Consider the following 21,805-nt stretch of genomic DNA (forward strand, 5'->3'; position numbering starts at 1 on the left):
GTGATTTCTGATATTCAGATTTATTTTCACTATCTTATTCTGTTTATTTTGCTTGTTATGATTTTTTTCCCCTGGTGCCTTGTCATCTTTTGCACTGATTGAATTCTTTCTCATTATTCTAGTTTTTATCTATTGTTTTGGAAGATAGACACTATTTCTATTCTTTAGTGGTTACCCTTGAAATTCTGCCCTCCATATTCAACTTTAAATGTGAGGTTAATCAATATCTATACACTCCTCCCAAATAATACAAAGATCTTAGAATGCTTGAACTCTGATAACTTGCCTTCTAGCTGACATGCTTTGTTATCCAGTATTATTATTCTGTCTTTTAGTCCCACAAATTAGACAACTGCTATATATGGCCACTGTTTGTTTAGATTGATCTATGTTTAACATTTTCTCTGCCCACTATTTCTTCCTACATCTCAGACCTTCTTCTAAAACAATTTTCCTTTTTTCCTAAAATACATTCTTTAGAAATTTTTATTGGGGAACTGTTGATAGAAAACTCTGTTTTATATCTAAAAATGTCTTATTTTTACCCTCATTCTTCACAACAGTATTATGCTGTGGAACACATTCAATTATAAGTGATCTGTCTTTTCTCTCTAGTTGTTCTGAGATCTTCTCCTTGCATTTAGTGTTCTGTAGTTTCAATATGAGGTGTCTAGGTGTGGATAATTATTTGTCTTGGTTGCTTGTTGTATGTTCTGAATCTAAGGATTTACATATCTCATTTATGAAAAATTATCAGCCATTTATCTTTTCTTATATTGTCTCTCCCTCATTCTCTCTTTCTGGAATGTTTACTGGATATATGGGCTGACCAGTATGAAACTGCTATTTTATCGATCAAAACTGGTCAAATATTGGCAGTCTCACTTGGTACAACCTAAAGACCTTTTATAACTATTCATATTTTCCATTTTCTTATCTCAGAGATACTTTGTGGTAATCTCTTTGACTCTTACTTTACTAATTCTTTCTTCAGCTGCATATAATTCCTGTTAAACACATCTTTTAGGTTTTTAATTTCAATGACTTTAAAATCATGTCTGAGAGTGCCTTATTCCTTGCTCACTTCTAAAAATACATTCAGCATTTAAGTGTTTTATAGCTGTAGAGTTTTCCAAAGTATCTAGTCTGCCTTACTTCCAGAAACCTACATCCTCCCCCGTTTTCAGTAACTTCTAAGAGAAATGCTAGAGCCTAAATTTCATCCTATATATTCCTAAGTTCTAAACAACTATTGCAGCTTCACTAATTTAGGTAAATGGTAAAGAAACTGAGTCTAAATTAATTAAATATCAGAATCACAGAAATGTTTTCTAGAAAGATAAACAGTTTGACTGACATCAACAGCACAGAGATTTTGATCTTGGCTAATAGATCTTTAAGTACATGTACCAAATAATTTTACTTACAAGTCATTCTTATTCATTATATACTCTATACATAGTGCTTGAAAGCAGTTTTTATTTCTAAGTGAATTGAGGATGATCGCCAAAATTTTGTATTTGCTAAGCAAATTAATGACTTTACGTAGACTAAGCTTAGTTAAGCTTTTGACCAAATAAGCAATTTCTAAATAGTGGGTAGAAAGAGATTACATCTTATAATTTATACATATTGCAAATTCATCAGATTCAAATTCAAAGGATTATACCTAGATAAATCAAATATTTACTTGTCCTTAGAATAAAAGTTGTAAACTGTCTAGTCCAACTAAAGTACATTACTTGACTGAGAAACTGTAAAAAGGTGCTTTATTCAGGAAGTCTCATAATAAACTACTAAATTCAGTTTCAGATATCTTGCAAAACATTCTAATACAATTATATATCTAATTTTTTAAAAACTAGCATTTGACACTGAAAACAGAAATTTTACCACAGGTATAAGATTAGCCAATTCTTTACCTCTCCAGCACTTGCACATTCCTTGGCTCTTCTGTGAAGTGCAGCCCATGTATCTTCATACCTAAGAAAAGCAAAAAATAATCTGAAATGCAAACCACACATTAAAAAGAAATACTATCTAAAGATGAACTTGGAACATCCTATTGTGCCACAAGGAAATGTTCAAAAAATAATGTGGGAATGTTGCAAAGACACAGAAGTCAACCTGAAGGAGCTTCCAATGGCAATTTGACCACAAAAAACGTAATGGTTGTAATGGATTATAACTCAAAGAATAAAACAAAAATCCATGAGTCTACAGTGATATAAATAATTGAATAAATAAATAAATGGGAGAGATGAGAAAAACTCTTCCTTACAGTAGAATTCCAATTGGTAATTGTATAAGAAATGATGGAAAGAGAAAAACCACCATTTGGTAAACACAACAGTAATAATTGTTTCTTAAAGAATTCTAATGGATGATAAAATTAGTGGGTAGAAGTATAGAGAGAAACAGTATATTTACATAGTCTCAAAGTATCTCCCTACAGGATATTCATTAACTAAAAAGGGGAAATCAGTGTTAACAGCAGAGAAACCTGGTAGACACTTCCTTAACCAAGTGATCAAAATTAATATCAACAGTAATAAGACACATCAAGATCATGTGCGTAATGATAGGAGGCACTGGGAAGGACATTTTATTCTGATATTCTTGCCAAAAAAGCATTAACTTGAATTTAATCACAAAATAGCAGATAAACCCAAATTGATGTATGTTTTGAAAAATAATTAGCCAGTACTCCTCAAAAGTGTTGTTAAGGTCAAAGACAAAGATTTGAGAACTGTTCTAGATTAAAGAAGATAAGGAGAAATGTGGTGACTAAATAGGATTGGATCCTAGTCCAGAAAACAGGGCATTAGTGGGACAATTGATGAAATTTGACTAAGGTCTGTAGATTAAATTGTTTACCAATGTTAATGTCCTGATTGTGAATATTGTACTGTGGTTATGTAATATAACACTGGGAAAGTTGTAATTCTTTGTTCTATTTTTGTAACTTTTTTCTAAGTCTGAAATTATTTCAAAATGAAAAGTGAAAAAACAAAAACAAAAACTATTTCTGAACTATTATTCATACAGTTGCTGATGTAAAACTTGATTTCTCATCTTATCTAAAATTCTAGCTACCCAACTGATAATTCTCCAAATGGCATACATATTTGATGAGTTTATATTGCCTCCCCTCATCATGTAGAGATTCACAATTTTTCTGTTGAATTTAAATTGGAAAATAAATCTGAATAATCAAAACAGACTATACTAGAACCTGCCTGTAATAAAAAGCAAGGTGGAAGGTCACATAGTGAATACAGTCCTGCTGTTATTGTTGACTAACAGAAAGCTTGAACATTTTCTCTGGTGTATCAGACTGTGTTAAGTATCAATTAAAATCAGTATTTATTGAATGCCAGGCACTCAGGAACCAGAACTGCTGAGATGAATTTTACTTTTGCATCTTTGTTGTCCCAGTACTTAGTACAGACCCTGACACATAACAGACATTTATTAAACATCTGTTGAGTGAAGGAATAAACACACTAATTGCAAGTTAAAAATTCAGGGCTTCATCATAAAATTTTCTATCACTTTCTCCAGTGAGTGGGAAAGAGCAAATTAATCCTTGCCATTTAGACTCCAGATCATTCTTTTCCTACTATCTCTCACTGTCTCCTTCCCCCCCTTATTATGTATGCTCTCCATACTGTCCTTGCCATTATATTACCTTCCCTTACATCTACCTTCCTAGTTCAGCACCTAGTGCATGATTTTCCTACTGTCTTTGCCATTCTCTAAACCTAGATTATCCCAACCATTCATTTTCTCTGCTCTACTCCTACACTGTGGAGCACTGTTAGAGAAAGGCATGCGGTCAATTACAAATGCATGCCATCCAAGCATGCATGGGCCTTACCTGCCAACCAGCACTTTAAAACATTCATTCCTATTAGATTGTGCCCTATAGTACACACAGCAGGTGTTATACATCTCACACAGCCTTGAAACCCATCCCCATCCAATCACTTTCAACAGATGGATGACCTTACCACACCATTTTGGTGAGATAAAGACCCTGGAAGTAAACTCCTTCCATTTTCCTATGTTCAAACTATATTTAAAATTTGAAGTCAATGCTAAAGGAATGGAAAAGAAACTCCACTCATAATGTAATAATTCATTCATTCCAACAATTACTGAACATCTTCTATATATACCATGGCAAGACTAGTAGAAGAGTTCACAATACAGGCAGGAAGACTAACACACACGTAAATAATTACCTTGTTAGGTAGACGAAGGAAAGTGCTAATTATAAAGCATTAGAGCTATGGGAATATAGGAGACTACTTCTTGACTGTGTTATACTACATCACTTAAAAAATTATTATCTAGGAGGTAGAGGCAAAATGGCAAAGTAGGAAGCACCAGGAATCTGTCTCCCACCTAGACCACAATTGCACTGGCAGAATCTGTGTGATGTAACTAATTTGAAACTCTGGAGTCTATTGAAGGCTTGCAACTTCCAGGGGAAAGCTTAGAAGGTGAATTTAGGTTATTTTCAGTCAATTTCATCTCCTAGCATAGTAGCAACTACCCATCCCCAAACCCCATGGCAGGAAGCCATACACTCATTCCTGAAGTAGCTTGTACACAGTTTGTGGAAGCCAGGGTGGGCCAATAAGAACCCTGTCCTCCAAATATCAGGGATCTGTGCTCTGGTCACTGACTACTGCTTCTGATAAGAGAGGTGCAGACACAGAGGCAGCCATTGTTGCAAATCCCTCCTACTCTGACTAAAGTGACTTTCAGAGGATTTAAAAGGCCCACATCTGGTTTTTGTCTCCCTTCATTTTTCTCTTTTCCCTCTTAAGGAACCAGATATTTAAGGACGAGGACATTCAAACACAACCACAAATACAAGTAAATATAGGCTGTCACCACACATTGCCCAGTTCAACTGCCCAGTGAATGCTCAGGCTCATAAAAGATCTAAGGAGACCTCAAGTTTACACCTCAGGCTGGTCACAGGTACAGAGACACTACAACAATCAAAAAACAAAAGAGAAAGAGCAAACCCTGGGGAAAGGGGAAAATCTGATCTCCAGTGTTACTGCAGTACACAATTCAAATGTCCAGTTTTCAATTAAAAAGGCATACAAAGAAACAGGAAAGTATGGCCCTTTCAAAGGAAAAAAGTAAATCAATAGAAAATGCCCCCAAGAAAGACCAGATGATGGATTTACTAGACAAAGATTTTCAAGAGAATCTTGAAAGCAACAAGAAGTTGCTACTAGGAATCTCCAGTAAGATTATCAGTAGATTTCTTATCAGAAACCTTGGAAGCAGTAGGGTTAATATATTAAAAGTGCTGAAGGGAAAAAACTCAACAAAAAGTCCTATGTCTACCAAAACCATCCTTCAAAAATGAGGGAGAAATTAAGGCATTCCCATACGAACAAAAGCTGAGGGGGGTTGTTATCGCTAGAACTGCTCTGCAAGAAATGCTAAAGGGAGTCCTCCAGGTTAAAGGAAAGAACATCAGACAGTAATGCAAAGCCATGTAAAGAAATAAAGATCTCTGGCAAAAGAAATATGAGGTACTTCAAAATGGAATCAAGATAATATGAATCTTTCCATGCACTTTTGAAGACCCCTCAATATATGACAATATATGCACAATTATCAAGGCTAATATTATATAACTATTATTTGTAACTACACTTTTTGTTTTCTACATTAGGAGACTAATGCATCAAAAAACAAAACCAGTTATTAGTCTGTTTTTGCACACACATATATAAAGGTGTAATTTTGTAACATGAATAACTAAAAGTGGGTGGGAATGAAGCTATACAGAGTCAGAGTTTTTATGTGTGTTATTGAAGTTAAACTTGTATAAATGAAAATTAGTGTGTTATAACTTTAGGATGTTATATGTATTCCCTATGATAATCACAAAGAAAATCGCAATAGACTGTATACAAAGGGAAATAAGAGAACTTAAGTGTTTCACTACAAAAAAATTGATTACACACAAAAGAAGATAGTAACTCAGAAAATGAGACAGAAAAGCTATAAGGCATATAGAAAAGAAGTAAGAAAAAGACACAAGTTCTAGTAATTACTAGTAATTATTTTCCTTTACTCCTTACTAGTATTTACTTTAAATGTAAATGGATTAAACTCTTCAATCAAAAAACAGAGATCGGCAGAAGGATTTTTTTTTAAAAAATGCTCAAACTATATACTGTCTACAAGAAACTCACTTTAGATCCAAAGACCCAAACATGTTGAAGGTAAAGGATGAAAAAAAAGATATTCCATGAAAATAGAAACCAAGAGAGTACATGGATGGTATAGTGGATTGAATTATGTCCCCCCTAAACTCACTGAAGCTTGAATTGTGTCTCCCAAGTTTTATGTATTAGAAACTTGGCCCCCACTGTGACTGTTAAGAGGGTGGGAAATCCTATTGTGATAATTGAAAGGTGGGGCCTTCAAAAGGTAATTAGATTGTAGGACTATGCTGTAGTGGATGAGTTAAAAATGGTCATCAGAGGCATGGTTCTGAGGTCTTTAAAAGAAGAGAGAAGAGAATCTCTCTCTCTCCCTCTCTCTCTGTTTCCACCATCTTGCAATGTGAAGACCCCAGGGTCACTGTCACCACATCTAGATGGACTTTGGACTTCCCAGCCTCAGAAACTGTAAGCAATAAATTTCATTTTTCTTTATAAATCACCCAATTTCAGGTATTTTGTTATAAGCAACAGAAACAGACTAATACAGATGGTGATACTAATATCAGACAAAATAACTTTAAAAAAATTAAGAGACAAACAAGGACATTATATATTAATAAAAGGGTCTATAAAGCAAGAAGAAGTAACAATTAGAAACATTTACACAGCTAATAACAGACCATCAATATATTGAAGCAAAAAATGACAGAACTGAAGGGAGAAATAGACAATTCTCCAACAAGAGTTGAAAAATTCAATACCCTACTTTCAATAATGAATAGAACCACCAGACAGAAGACAAATAAGGAAAGAGAGGACTTGAACAACACAATAAAACAACTAGATCTAACAGACATATGGCAAACATTCTACTTGACAACTGAGTACATATTCAACATGCCTAAATTTATGGGATGCAGGGAGAGCAGTACTGAGAGGGAAATTTATAGCTACAAATGCTTACATTAAAAAAAGAAGAAAGATCTCAAATCAACAGCCTAACTTTAAAACGTAACAGACTAGAAAAAGAACAAACTAAACCAAAAGCTTGCAGAAGGAAGAAAATAATAAAGATTAGAGCAGAGATAAATAAGCCAGGAAAAAAAAGAGAAAAATCAATGAAACCAAAATATTCTTCTTTGAAAAGATTAACAAAATTAACAAACCCTTAGCTAGATTGACTAAGAAAAAAAGAAATCAAATTACTAAAACCATAAATAAAAGTGAGGAGATTACTACCAATTCCACAGAAATAAAAAGGATTATAAGACAGTACTATGAACAATTGTATGCCAATAAGTTGGATAACCTACATGAAGTGGAAAAATTCCTACAAACACAAAACCTACCAAGTCTAAACTCTGAAAAAATAGTAAATTGAATCAGAAATCAAAAACCTTAAGATTTAAAAAAAAAAACAAAAGAAACCCAGACCTGATGGCTTCACTGGTTAATTCTATCAAACATTTCCCACCCCCAGCAGCTGGCCAGTGTGGGGATCTGAACCCTTCACCTTGGTGTTATCAGCACCCCACTCTAACCAAATGAGCTAACTGGCCAGCCCTACCAAACATTTTAAAAAGAACCCACACTAATCCTTCTCCAACTCTTCCAAAAAAAAAAAAAAAAATGAAGAGGAGGGAACACATCCTAATTCATTCTACCAGGCCAGCATTGCCCTGATACCAAAGCCAGACAAAGACACTACAAGAAAAGGAAACTACAGACCAATCCTCAACAAAATACTAGCAAACTGAATCCTGCAGCATATAATAAGGATTATATACCATGATCAAGTGGGATTTATTCCTGGAATCCAAGAATTGTTCAATATATAAAAATCTATCACCTTACTAACAGAATGAAAGAATAAGCAAAAGCCCTCGGATAGAAGACCAAAGTCTACAGATAGAGTGCAAAAGCCCATTTAATCAATTCTAATTAAATAATGTTGATTCTCATTTAATTTTTAGAATAGAGTTTTTAGGTAAATACATATTGGGGCAAAAGCCCTTGCGTAGGGGGCCACAGCCCATCTAATCAACTCTAATCATTGCTTAGGTATGGGATTGTGTACTTTAATGATTTTAGAGTTAACAGGTGATTGTCATGCTGATACTGTTAAGAGATTTTCAGAACTGCTGAAGGAAAAGATGTGAAAAAAAATGCTAGGGGCAAGCTGTCTGTTGGGGGAAACTTTAGAAATAATTGTACTTAGATTTTATCATAAGAATGTAACTCTTTCTTAAGGAGAGGTTACACTTTAGGTAATGAACCAGTTTGACCAACTTAGCTTTTCACTAATTGTACTTTGGAATGTCACATCATTAATTTTACTGATGTTACTAGTTTCCATTGCTTAAGCTATACTTAACCATAGATAACTTTTGTAACACTGCCCATATCCTTGTGTCCTTTTGTAATGATTGAATCAACTGAATTTTCTTGTGAAACTTCCTTGTCTTTACAGTAAAAAATAGAAGCTAACTTTGAATGGTGGCTGTACCCAATTTTCTCTGGGATGCAGACCCTTCGGGCTTCTCAATGCATTCATGGTGCTTTGAGTAATCCTTTTTTCATCTCTGTTACACAGTGGGAAGTGTAACACTATCATGATAAAAACATTCAAACTAGGAACAGAAGGAAACTATCTCAATGAAGTAAAAGCTCATAGCTAACATACTCAACGGTGAAAGACAAAGTTTTTCTGCTAAGATCAGGAAGAAGACAAGAATGCTTGCTTTTTCCACTTCTAATAAACATAGTACTAGAAGTCCTAGCCAATTAGGCAAGAAAAAGAAATAAAAGGCATCTAAACTGGAAAGGAAGAAGTAAAATGATTTCAGTTCACATATGATCAGTTCAGATATGATTTCTTTTGCAGAAAACCCTAAAGATTCCACACAAAATAACCTGTTAAGAATAAACAAAATCAGCACAAGTCAGTTGTGTTTTTATGTACCAACAATAAACAATTCAAAAACAAAAGTAAGAAAATAATTTCATTTATAATAGCATCCAAAAATTACCTAGGAATTAAATTAACCAAGAAGGTGGAAGACTTATACAATGAAAACTACAAAACCATCTTTGAAAGAAATTAAAGATGTAAATAAATGAAAAGAAATTCATGTTCATGGATTAGAAGACTTAATATTATTAAGATGTTAATAATACCCAACATGATCTACAGATCCAATGCAATCCCTATCAAAATCCCAATGACATTCTTTGCATGCACAGAAAAAAATCCATCCTAAAAATCATATGGAATCTTAAGGGACACTGAATAGCCAAAACAACCTTGAAAAGAAGAACAAAGTTGGAGGACTTATAATCCCTGATTTCAAAACTGACTACAAAGCTACAAAACAGTGTAGTTACTGACATAAAGACAGACATATAGATCAATGAAATAGAGAGCCCAGAAATAAACCCTTGTATATATGGTCAAATTATTTTTGAAAACGGTGCCAAGACCACTCAATGAATGAGAGCTGGGTAGCACAACTATGTGAATATACTCAACACTATAGAACTGTACACTTAAAAATGGTTAAGATGATATATTTAATGTTATATGCATTTTTATCACAATTTTAAAAAAAATTTTAAAAATTCATTCATTTCAACAAATGATGCTGGGAAAAATGGAAATCCACATGCAAAAGAATAAAGTTGGACCTTTACCTAACACCATATACAAAAATTAACTCAAAGTGGATTAAAGACCCAAATATAGAGCTAAAACTATAAAACCCTTTGAAGAAAACACAGGGGAAAATCTTCATGGCATTGGATTTGGTAATGATATCTTCGATATGACACCAAAGGCACAGGCAACAAAAGAAAAAATAGACAAACTGGACTTAATCAAAATTTTAAATTTTTGTGCATCAAAGAACACAATCAATGGAGTAAAAAGACAACACAGGAAATGGAGAAATTATTTGAAAATCACACATCTGATAGGGGGTTAATATCCATCATATGTAGGGAACACCTAAAACTCAACAAAATGACACAAATAACCCAATTCAAAAATGGGCAAGAAACAGACATTCCTCCAAAGGAGGTATACAAATGGCCATAAGCACATGAAAAGATGCTCACCAACATCAGTTATTAGGGAAATGCCAATCTAAACCACAAGATACCACTTCATACTCAGTAGAATGGCTATAATAAAAAAACAAAATGAAAACATAAAATAACAAGTGTTGGTGAGGATGTGGAGAAAGTGGAATCCTTGTGCACTGGTGGGAATGTAAAACGGTGCAGCCACTGTGGAAAACGGTATGGTGGTTCCTAAAAAAATTAACCATAGAATTATCATATGCCACATGAACCAGCAATTCCACTTCTGGGTATATACCCAAAAGAACGAAAAGCACAGTCTCAAAGAGATATTCGTACACACATGTACAAATATTATTAGCAGCATTATTCACAATAGCCAAAGGTGGACACAACCAAAGTGTCCAGCGACAGGATAAATGGATAAACAAAATGCGGTACATACTTACAATGGAATATTACTCAAGCCTTACAAAGGATGAAAATTCTGACACGTTACAACACGGATGAACTTGGAAACATTATGCTAAGTGAAATAAGCCAGTCATAAAAAGCCAAATGCTATATAATCCACTTATATCCAGTACCGAGGGTAGTCAAATTCATAGGGACAGAAAGTAGAATGATGGCTGCCAGGGGCAGGGAGAATGGGAAGAAGAATAGGGAGTTGCTGGTTAATGGGTACAGAGTTTGTTTTGCAAGATTAAAAGAGTTTTGAGGACTGGATGCACAACCAATCTCTGAATGTACTCAACAGTACTGAACTGTATATTTAAAAATGGTTAAGGTGATAACAGTACTGAACTGAACATTAAGGTGATAAATTTTATGTTATATGTATTTTACCACAATTTTTTAAAATTATAATTTCTTCACTGGGTTGTCTTTTTACTGTTGAGCTATAATAGTTCTTTATATATTCAGGATACAAATCTTTCATTAAATATATAATTTGCAAATATTTTCTCCCATTCTGTGGGTGCTTGTTTCATTTCTTGATGATGTCCTTTGAAGCAAAAAAGTTTTAATTTTCATCAAGTCCAATTTATCTATTTTTTTTCTTTTGTTGCTTGTGTTTTTAGTGTCATGTCAAAGACGACCATGTATTTTAATATTAATTTGTGTGTCAATAGGAATGGATTGGGAAAAAATGATATAAAATTACAAATCAAAGTAGGAAACAAAATTATTGAAGATTCAAATTCAGAATCAATTTTCTTGCAACAAAGAAACAACACTTACAATAAATACACATAATAAGTAAATACAATAGTGATCAAACTGTGAATGGCCTTTGAACCACTGAAAAGTGAAGCCAATGAAAAGTGAAAGCCTTAATGGAAAAAATAAGTAAATAATTTCTATTTGCTATATTAAGGTAAAATTTAGGTGTTTTAAGATTTCTACCTATTAAGTTATAAGATATTTTTAGTCAATAAAATAGTCAGAAGCATAATCTTTCTCTCTAAACACTCACCTGCTAAGTAATTCTAGTCCAGCAGAGTACTTTGGCAAATATGAAACAGTCCTGCCAAAAGAAACACTGATTTTATTAAAATTCTTTGATTTAGCCAACTAAAAAAAAAGTTACATACAAGAATTTTGACAGTCAATTGTAATGTAAGGTATTTTAAAATCACTAATGACAATTTATCTAAACTTTAGAGATATGTACTGTTTTATTTCAGAGTCAATATACTGTAATATATGAGTACTATTAACCATCACTTTGCCCCATACAGTTTTTAGCATATAATACAGTACACACTTTAATATAATGCTAGATAATAAGAGTAAATATACATAATCAAAGCTCATCACCTCTAGGTTCAAAGTGAAATTTGGTCACACACTTTATTAAAAAAATGAAAAGAACACCACAATATCGGTGTTTTCATATAAAGCAGATAACATAGCTAGAGACTCACTTGCCAAGTATTGTTTCATTATCAATTTGCTTTTTAATAATGCAGGACTTTAACTTTTGCTCTTAACATACAAGTTAAAAATGGTTAATTATGATCAAACAATAGTCATTGATTGTCAAACAATTATACTTCACTTTTTTTAAACATTTCACAATTTTATCAGAAAATTGTCCTGTGTTACAAAATTTAGAAAAGAATCAATAAATTGTTTTGTAGTCAGATGCACTCAACAACTCTAAAACCCATTTAAGTAATTATTCTATTATGAACAACCAAAAGTTGTACGACATTTATGTCATGGTTAATTAAAATGTTAGCACAAGCTTACCTGGGTTTGCTTTTTACTGTTGCTTCTCTTGACTTGTCACTTAAAGTCTTCAGCCTATAATTCAACAAATATAAAATATAAAATTTTACAGGTCAAGAGATTTTTCAACCACAAATTTTCACAGCTGTTAAAATTTTAGGTTGGATAAGCTTTTTTTTTTTTTTTTAAAGCAAGAATTAAGCACCTCTACAGACAATAAATATGAGTGTTTATTATATGTCAGTAACCACAAATGGAAAATTCCACAGCAAACATCTTTATATTTTTACTTGCCCCCCAATCCCTTTTTTAAAAGAAACAATGACTCCTAAATGTGATCAGACTAGAGACACCTAATTTATCTGACACTGTTAGAAAAAGCAGTGGTCCACATAGGCAAACTTGATAGGTAACAAAGACATCTAAGCAGCATACTTTATTAAGCAGATACTATCCCAGGCACTCCAAACTCTTTAATCACCCTCATTATGTGAAATTTAATTGATAAAAATCTTTCTAAACTAATATTACAAATTTCATTCATTAAAGATGACTTGGATATCCCATTTAACATTTTCTGGTAACTATAGGTCATTATTATGAACACCACTGACTGAATTTTGTGTCAAAACAGCATTCTCCTCGGATGCTTCTAAGCTAGGAATACATCCTCATTTACTAATCTGAAACCAATCTATGGTAGTTTTGTTTGTGTCTGGGCTCCTGTGTCTATTTTTTCTAAATTTTCTATCTCTACCATTGGTCATCTGGTTATCAGCTACCACTTACTGCTTCTGCTAGCTATTTAATTAATAGCAGCCTTCTCCCCTTCTATTTGCTGTTTTTAAATTATTGAGTTGGAAAACAGATAAATGGGCTAGAACCGCATATATAAAATTAAATTAATGGGCTTTTCTAAATTTAAAATATGAAGTTGAAATATTTAAAATATGAATACACTGTACAATTTATTTTTGTTTCACTGGCCCAGTTTTACTTTCTTTTGGCTGTAGATTCCGTTACATATAATTGGGGTTGCCAATAAGCAAGTGCTAAATTATGAGATAATCTCACATAAAATGAGATACTGCTATACATGTTCTTCTTAATTTAATTACTTTAACAAATATTCACTTCTAAATAGAACCTAAAACACAGGCCACAGTACCACTGCTAGCCCCTACAAAGTCTTTGCAAAAATATAAATAGGTACTCTTTCCTCAAGACACTTTACTGCCACCAGCCAGAAATTGTCTTAATATACAAGCTGACGCTTACAAGAATGCCTCAACCCTGCATTGTACAGTGTACAACCTGCATATCTATACATGCAGGCCCTAACAGAATTCCATCTTTTTTTTTTTTTCCCGAGGTCAATAATGCTTGGTGAAGCACAAGAAAGGGACTGCTGATCAAATGCATCTTTTAACCAAATTGGAATGCTACTTTCATACAAAGAGTTTTATATTACTCCATGATCTTTTTCAAAAAAAATAAAATATTGATGAGATTAATTTCTATATAGTATCCAAAAGATTTGGCAATCTCTTTAATTCAAAATTAACTTGCATATCTCTCCAGATGAGTCTAGGAAAATGTACAGAATTCTAACTAAGTTTACCTTGGAAATTAGCAAGTCTGGTTTAAACTAAGATCAAGCAAAAGCTAGGGAAAGATATTTTGATAGCCATGCTCTACCATTTCCACTACAAAATTCAAGAAAGGCACTTAGTTGAGACATCCCAGGTAGAAGTATCCTAGAATAGTTACATACAGCAGTGAGTAATACTCAAAACGATTCTAGGATTATTTTTAGTAATTTGGGACAATTCTACACAGTTAGATGTAAAAGGGTATTGCTAAGATCCTTTTTTGACCACTCTAATTATGTGATCTAGCAAATCTCTAGGCTGGTATTTCAAATATTTATTTCCAAAACAACCTTTTAATTTCTAAACTGTAATATACTAAGTTTATCCCCCCTTCCCCCCTCAAAAAAAGAAGAAATTACTTTGGTGTAAAAGGGAAAGGAAGAGTGTTACAGGGAGCTGAAAATAAAATTGTTGGAAGATTCAATTAGCTTTCCCATGTGGCTCCTTAACAACCATCTGCTTTAAAAATTGGTCTTTAACCAAATATAACGTGTGGAACTCATGTGATCTGGATTTAAACAAACTATAAAAATACATTTGTAAGAACCAAGGAAATCTGATTAAGGGCCGAATAATTGATAATATCAAAGAATTAGTGTTAATTTTGTTAGCTATGACATCAGCACTGCATTTATGTAGTGTCCGTATTTTTTTAAGCTATGCAAACCGACATGTGAGACTGTAACAAACAAGTCTGAGATTTACTTTATAAATAAACAGCGGGACAAAGCACATGTGGCAATACTGTATCTGAAAACTGTTGAATATGAGTAATGGGTATATGGGATTCACTATGTTATTCTATGGGTATGTTTGAAACTTTGTAAAAAAGTTTTTTTAACTACAAAAACATTTTAATATTTTAAATATTCATCTTTTCTTACCACACCTTCTCCAAAGAAATCATCAATGTGCAAAAACCTACAATAGAAACTGCTGGAGAAAACATTAAGTAGCTAGCAGAAAGTTGGAAACAGTCAAGAAAGTTCAAGAGAAAAAAAGATGAAGGGTTATGACAGCTATTATTATCTTAAGATGAAAAAAATATAAAGTCAGATACATTTAACGAAGTAACAAAAAGCAAAAAGTTCATTTCTAAAATACATCCTCAAAATCCAGAATTCAACTGAAAGTAGCCTACCATTTTGTTTTGTTTTGCTTTTTGGCAGCTGGCCATAGCCTACCATTTTTACTTTGGAATAACTCTACTAAAGCTTCTCACACTGATCCTGTACTGGAAACAACCCCACTCATAAAGTCTATTTAATGTCCCACACTGTCATGACACACTGGAAAAGAAACTAATTTAAGGAGAAAACCCCAGTTTCTTCAAACATAAAATGGGAGTATTACAATCAACCATAAAGATATGACCTTGGTGGCGTTCTGGAAACTATACAGCTAATTCAAATGAAAGGTCTAATAAAAATTTTTACCATCAAGAAAGCTGAAAAACTATGTATGTTAATGGACCAGAGTGAAATAAAGTGGAGGTTCCCAATGCACCAGTTCGTATAAAAGGCTTGCCCAGCTCCATCCTCAATTTTTTTCATGATTCCAAACGCCCCCAGGAAGACAGAAGTGCTACTGTGGGAGTATATTAATACACAGACTTAAGTGAGCCATCTGACAACTATTTTCTCCTAATGGCAACTAATGTACACTTTCAAGTTCAAAGCACTAAATCTCAAATTTATCACAACAGTTCAATAATTTTATTTTTAGATGGCTCCACAGACTTACCTTAATTTGGTACAAGCACATTTATTTCTTTAAGTTGTGTAGAAAATACTAAAATGGAGTCATCTTACTAAGAAATGAAAGTGACCAGCAAGAAGCTTAAAAAGAAGTAGATGAACAGAATGATGCATGGAGCCTCACAATGACTGATGAACAGATCTGCTTTCTCCAGCTGACTTGACTGTGTGGGGTGACCTAGGTGGCATTTCACTTATTTGCACCTCAATTTCCAACTGGTCTACATCATCAGCTATGAGGAAAAGTAAGGATGACTGCCTTATTATTTTTTTAAATTGAAACATAATTGATTGTACATATCTGCGGGGTACAGCATTGAATATCAATACCTGTGTGCAATATGTGACGTTCAAATCAGGATAATTACTATATTTGGATGACTGCTTTAAAACACCATGAAAACATTAATTAGCATATTTCATCATAATGCTCAAGTCCTTTTAACCATGTTCATGTTTACATTATTCTAACTTTAAATTCTGTTTACAAACACAAACCCAATCTATTATATTTTCACATTAGTATTTATCAATTTTTTCTCTTTCAAAACAAGAACAGGGAAGAGCAAAAACATTGATGATACTTAAAAGTATAAATGACCCCTAAGCTCCAAAGGCTTAGAAATTCACACAAAAGTCGCACAGACTCTCAGGAAAGGGAGAGTGATTTAGACCATCTTTATCCTCATTAACCCCAAACACACCACTTCAGTTCTGACCTCTCTCATGAGTGTCTCAAATTTCCAACTGCTTCTTGGATGTCAAGCAACTACCTCACAACAAATTCACTGTCAACTCCTCCTTCTCTCTCAAACCTATTCTTAAATGCTTTCATGTTGGTATATGACACCATTTATCTAAAATACCCCAAAATTAACATTCTCCATTTCTGCAATTTTTCATCTCCCACATCTCACTGTTGACAAATTCAACCATTGCCTGTCACATCCATTCCCACCTTTAAATTTCTACCAGCTCTGCCTTATCATTTCTCAACTGGTCCATAGTACAGCCTCCTAAATAATCTCCCTGTTCTCCATACCTAATCTTCTTATCACACTGCTTTCCAACATATTCTTCCAGAAATGCAAACATACTTTTCCAGAAATACAGCTGGGCCTTCTATGCCTTAACCTGATATTTAGCCACAGTACTTATAACCTTCTAGATAATCTGCCTCCTGCCACAGTAGGGACATTATCTGCTGTCTGGTTTGTTCTCTGTAATATCCTCAGCATCTAGAATAGTGCCTGCCACAGAGTAAAAGCTCAATAAATATTTGATTAATTAATTAAACAAAGCAATGAAGATCCTCTATTATCGCCTGGTAATAAACTAAATATCCCTTCCCGTTTCATCTCCCAAGACTGCTTCCATCTCTGAAATGCCCTTACCCAAATCTGTCACAATCTCTCCTCATTTTTTAAGGCCCAGTTTAGAAGCCACTTCCTCTTTAAAGTCTTCTGTAAATGAATCCCAACTAATGCCTCTTTCCCCTGGATTCACATTCCACAACATTTTTATCTTTAACATTCAGTTCATTCTGCTTTGCTTTACACTGCCACCAGTCTAGGACATCCAGGGGGCAGAAACTGTTTTAGATATATACACACTGCTTAGTAAACACTAGGCAAAACTGAGCATATGACATCTCAAATCTTTTTTAAGCATCTATGAAAAAGGGTACTTCAAATGTCTAGCCTAGTGTCTGGTACTTAGCAGGAACTCAGTAAATATTTATTAAATCAACTTGAATATTGAGTTTTCTTCTCCTTATTAAAAAGGTAAGTAATCCTGGAAAAGTCAACACTTCAGGAAAAACGTCACCATTTGACCACACTATGAGCTACATTATTGATCCTTTCCTTCTGCAGTTTTGACACCATGGGAGCAGAAGAGAGGAGGAGGAGGACACTGGGCAGGGGTGGAGGGCAGGGAGTAGTGATGGTTTTGAGGGGGAAACACCCACTGTTTGGCTGCAACAAGTATTAAACAGTTTTTTTTTTTTTTTTTTTTTTTCTTACAGGAACTCAGAGCTTTACAAACAGGAAACACCAGCCTGTGACAGGCAGCTGCAAACCTTCATTAAATCTGATTTTCAGTTCCCTGAAGGGTACTGCATGCCTGAATACCTCAATCCTGAGGCCTTTGGTCATAACTGGTAACAAGGTAAAAATTGAAAACCCAAGTAGATTTAAACTATGTGTTTCAGTATGTCCAACTGCTTCCCTCAGAGTTCAAGCCAGTTATCTAAAAAAAATACATGTTCTATGTGGACCCCCCAAAAGACTTCAAGAATTCCGAGTTAAATAAAATTAGGACTCAGGGGAAGGAAAAAGATCTCTGAGTGAGGCACCCAGAACTAATGCCCTTTATTCCAGTGGCCTTTGGAATGGCCCACCACCCACCTACAGCAGAAAGAATATATAGTTACTAGGTTTTTCCTCAATGTTGACATAATTGTCACTATGAATAAAATTTACAAAAATGGCCACAAGTCCATGGAAAACCTAGAGTCTCCCCGCCGCCCCAGAACACCAGTAATCTCTATACTGCCCTTTAAGAATCATGATAGTAAGTTTCATTTTTTCTGTTTGAATGCAATGTAGAAATTGATTATGTTCACTGGATATGCTTTAACCACTGATGTGACATTTTCTTATGAGACTTCTAAAGAACAGTCCTATTTTACTAAAAAAAAAATAAATAACCAAAAAAATTTGTCTAGAGTAAAGCTCCAGTTACATGAATGTTCAGAAGTTGAAAATGAGCAGAAAAGCTCCAAGGAGAGGACATTGCTCTGGGTGACTGTAGGAGCAACACTGGCCACACTGAAGGAACTCAGAACAGTACAAGGCCTTCTAATAATTCCCCTGGGCAACCCGAACACTTTTGCCAATTATTTAGAAGGCAGCTGCTCTGGATTATAAACACCCAAAGTAATAGTTTTGGGTGGCAAGGGCCATGTCCCTTCCATCTTTGAATCCTTCAGTGCCTCTATGCAATAGACACATGTGTGCTGTGTTTAATTTCATCTTTTCTCAGCAAGGAAAAAATATTCAATTATGTAAAATAGGCTGATCTCAAACTGAATGTGGGAGAGTTTAATAAAATGAATTAAGTGTGGGCCGGCCCGGTGGCGCACTGGAGAGTGCGCCGCTTGGGAGCGTGGCGACGCTCCCGACGAGGGTTCGGATCCCATGTGGAGACTGGTTCCCGCTCACTGGCTGAGCGCGGTGCGGGCGCAACACCGAGGGTTGCGATCCCGTTGCCAGGCCCCAGTACGGGCGCGACACTGAGGGTTGCAATCCCGTTACTGGTCAGGGAGAAAAAAAAAAAAAAATGAATTAAGTGGGGGCCGGCCCGGGGGCGCACTGGAGAGTGCGCCGCTTGGGAGCGGGGCGACGCTCCCGACGAGGGTGCGGATCCCATGTGGAGACTGGTTCCCGCTCACTGGCTGAGCGCGGTGCGGGCGCAACACCGAGGGTTGCGATCCCGTTGCCAGGCCCCAGTACGGGCGCGACACTGAGGGTTGCAATCCCGTTACTGGTCAGGGAGAAAAAAAAAAAAAAAAAGACAAAAAAAAAAAAAAAGACAAAAAAAAAAAAAATGAATTAAGTGGGTTTTTTCTTTTTAAGAATTGTGTAGGAAATTGAGGCTCTGAAGAAAGAAAACATCAGAGTTTAGAGCTGCTGGTCAACTGGAAGACAGACATCACTTGGATATGAGTTATTTCTCTTCCAGGTGACAGGCTGACATATGCTGACAGCCCAGTGGTTTGTTAGCTGAATGACCTGGTCAAAGAGGAAACCAACAAAGGACCTAAATGGAATGAAGTCCTCTCAGGATGTTTAATTCCAAACTGGCCCTAGACTATGGCATCTTCAAGAAGTCAAGTCAGTTTCTAACCAGATCCCCTTGGTCCCTCTGCCTGAGTAAACTCTAAACTTTTAGGGTTACCCAGATGTCCCCAGGATGGTTTGGGCCCGGACAGTCCAGAGCCCAGTCCAGAATGTGTATTCCTAGGCAAGAAACCTTCTCAAGCAAAGGTCAGGAGCATAAATGGGTTCTGAGGCAACCATATGACTTAGACAGTTATAGTAACTACAGAAGATGGACTGTTTTGCCATCAAGGAACTCCTTGAAGCAGTAACAGCACAGGCAGATGGGTTAACCTTTGGCCACTCTCATGCTACAGGTAGACCATTCCAGCATGCTACCAAAATTTTCTCAATAATTTACACTCTGAAAATAAGTTATTTTTTTCTAAATTTATAGGGAGAAAAAAATGCAAGCATGCGAGCACACCCATCAATGAATGACTCCTAGAACATCTACAATTAGTATTCTTAAGAACACCAAACTAAAACAAAAATGCTTTACATGTGGTTAGTGCTCAAGTATTTGCCAGTTTGTTACTATTTCAGTACCCAACAGACAAAGAGTATAAACATTCTTTCCCATAAGATAACATTTTGGCTAACATCTTTCCCATTAGAAATTTAAAACATACTATGATTGGGATGACCTCACATTCAGAGGATTCTCCAAAAGGATGTGTAAGCTAAAGGTGACAGATCATTTATAAAGGCGACGCCCTTTCTAAAGTAATTAAAAAATTAAAATAAACTACTAAATTAATAATAGTCACAGTGCTTACTCCCAGTTACTTCATTAATCATCTGAATAATCCCATGAGATAAGCACCAGCATCGTCCCCATTTTACAGGCACAGAAACAGTGAAATGAGTCAAGACATTTCCAGTAATTTGCAAAAATACATTTGGTTAAGTCATGGAGCCAGAATGAGGACCTGGGCAGTCTGGCGCCAGAGTCTAGGCCTCTGGTTCCCAGACTTTGCCGCACACTGGAAGCACCTGGGCATCTTTAAAACTCCGTGCCCAGTCATTCTGGTTTAACTGGTATGGGGTGCGACTCGGGCGTCTTGATTGTGAAAGGTTCCCAGGTGTTTCTACGCAAAGTTTGGGAACCGCCTGATCTGTGCCCTTAACCACTGGTTGTCAGTAGCATTGCCATAGCTCTGTTGTTTCTCGTGCCCAAGAGTTCCTTCACCGAGGCGGCAAACCCAGGGCAAAGGTACAGAGAGAAGGCTGAAGGGAACAGGCGGCCAGCCTCGCCAGGGCTTAGGCCGGCCCCGAGCGGGAGCGCTGCTGGGACGCGGACGGCTCGGCCCGGGCGGACCCCGGCCTGGGGAGGCGGAGGGAGCGGAGGGAGAGGAGGGGGCAGCGGGCAAGTGTCTCGCAGTCGGGGGACGAGGGGCCGCAGCGCCACCGTCCCGCGGGGGCGGAAGCGGGGAGGCGCGCTCCCCTCTCACATGACTCCCCTCGTCGGCCGGGCTGATGCTGCCGGGAGGGGAGCGGAGGGGGCCCGAGGGGGGCCGGGGCATCCCCAGCGCACACAGCCGCGCGTTGCCCACCACTTCCCAGCCGGGGGGCCGATCAGAGCCTGCGCGTTGCGACCTAAGTTACTCTGGGCCGCCAACGCCGGGAAGTTCGTTACTTTCCTCGGCGGGACGGGGCGGGGCTGAGAGCTGCGGGGCGGGACCCGGGAGCGCGGTGAGGCGAAGAGAGAGAGGGAGGGAGGCAGGCAGGGGCATCCCGTACAGCGCCCGGCTCCTCCGCCCGCCTCCTCCGCCCGCCTCGGCCCCGGCCCCCTCAGGTCCCTTTCCGTCGCCCACCGTATACCCACCCGGAGGTGAAATCCTGCTGCACGCTCAGCAGCCGCTCGCGCAGGGTCTCCAGCATCGCCGCTGCGGGTCCCCTCCCCTCAGGCCTCGGGCTGCCGCTGCCGTCGCAGTCGCCGCCCTCCTTCCCGCCGCACCTGTCACCCGCGCGCCCCTCACTCCACGGCCGGCCCC

General features: G+C 36.6%; 1 long non-coding RNA gene across 1 annotated transcript; it reads right to left on the reverse strand.

The window, feature by feature from the left end:
- Positions 1 to 1,922: 1,922 nt before the first annotated feature.
- LOC103610774 lies at positions 1,923 to 21,740 on the reverse strand. The gene is made up of 4 exons (XR_552238.1): positions 21,637 to 21,740; positions 12,540 to 12,593; positions 11,761 to 11,811; positions 1,923 to 1,983 (listed from the first exon to the last, which is right to left on the reverse strand). It is a non-coding gene; the product is annotated as an uncharacterized LOC103610774 (long non-coding RNA).
- Positions 21,741 to 21,805: the final 65 nt, after the last annotated feature.

The sequence above is a fragment of the Galeopterus variegatus genome, unplaced genomic scaffold (genome assembly GCF_000696425.1).
Source record: "Galeopterus variegatus unplaced genomic scaffold, G_variegatus-3.0.2 Scaffold11769, whole genome shotgun sequence".
In the NCBI taxonomy this organism is placed as follows: domain Eukaryota; kingdom Metazoa; phylum Chordata; class Mammalia; order Dermoptera; family Cynocephalidae; genus Galeopterus; species Galeopterus variegatus.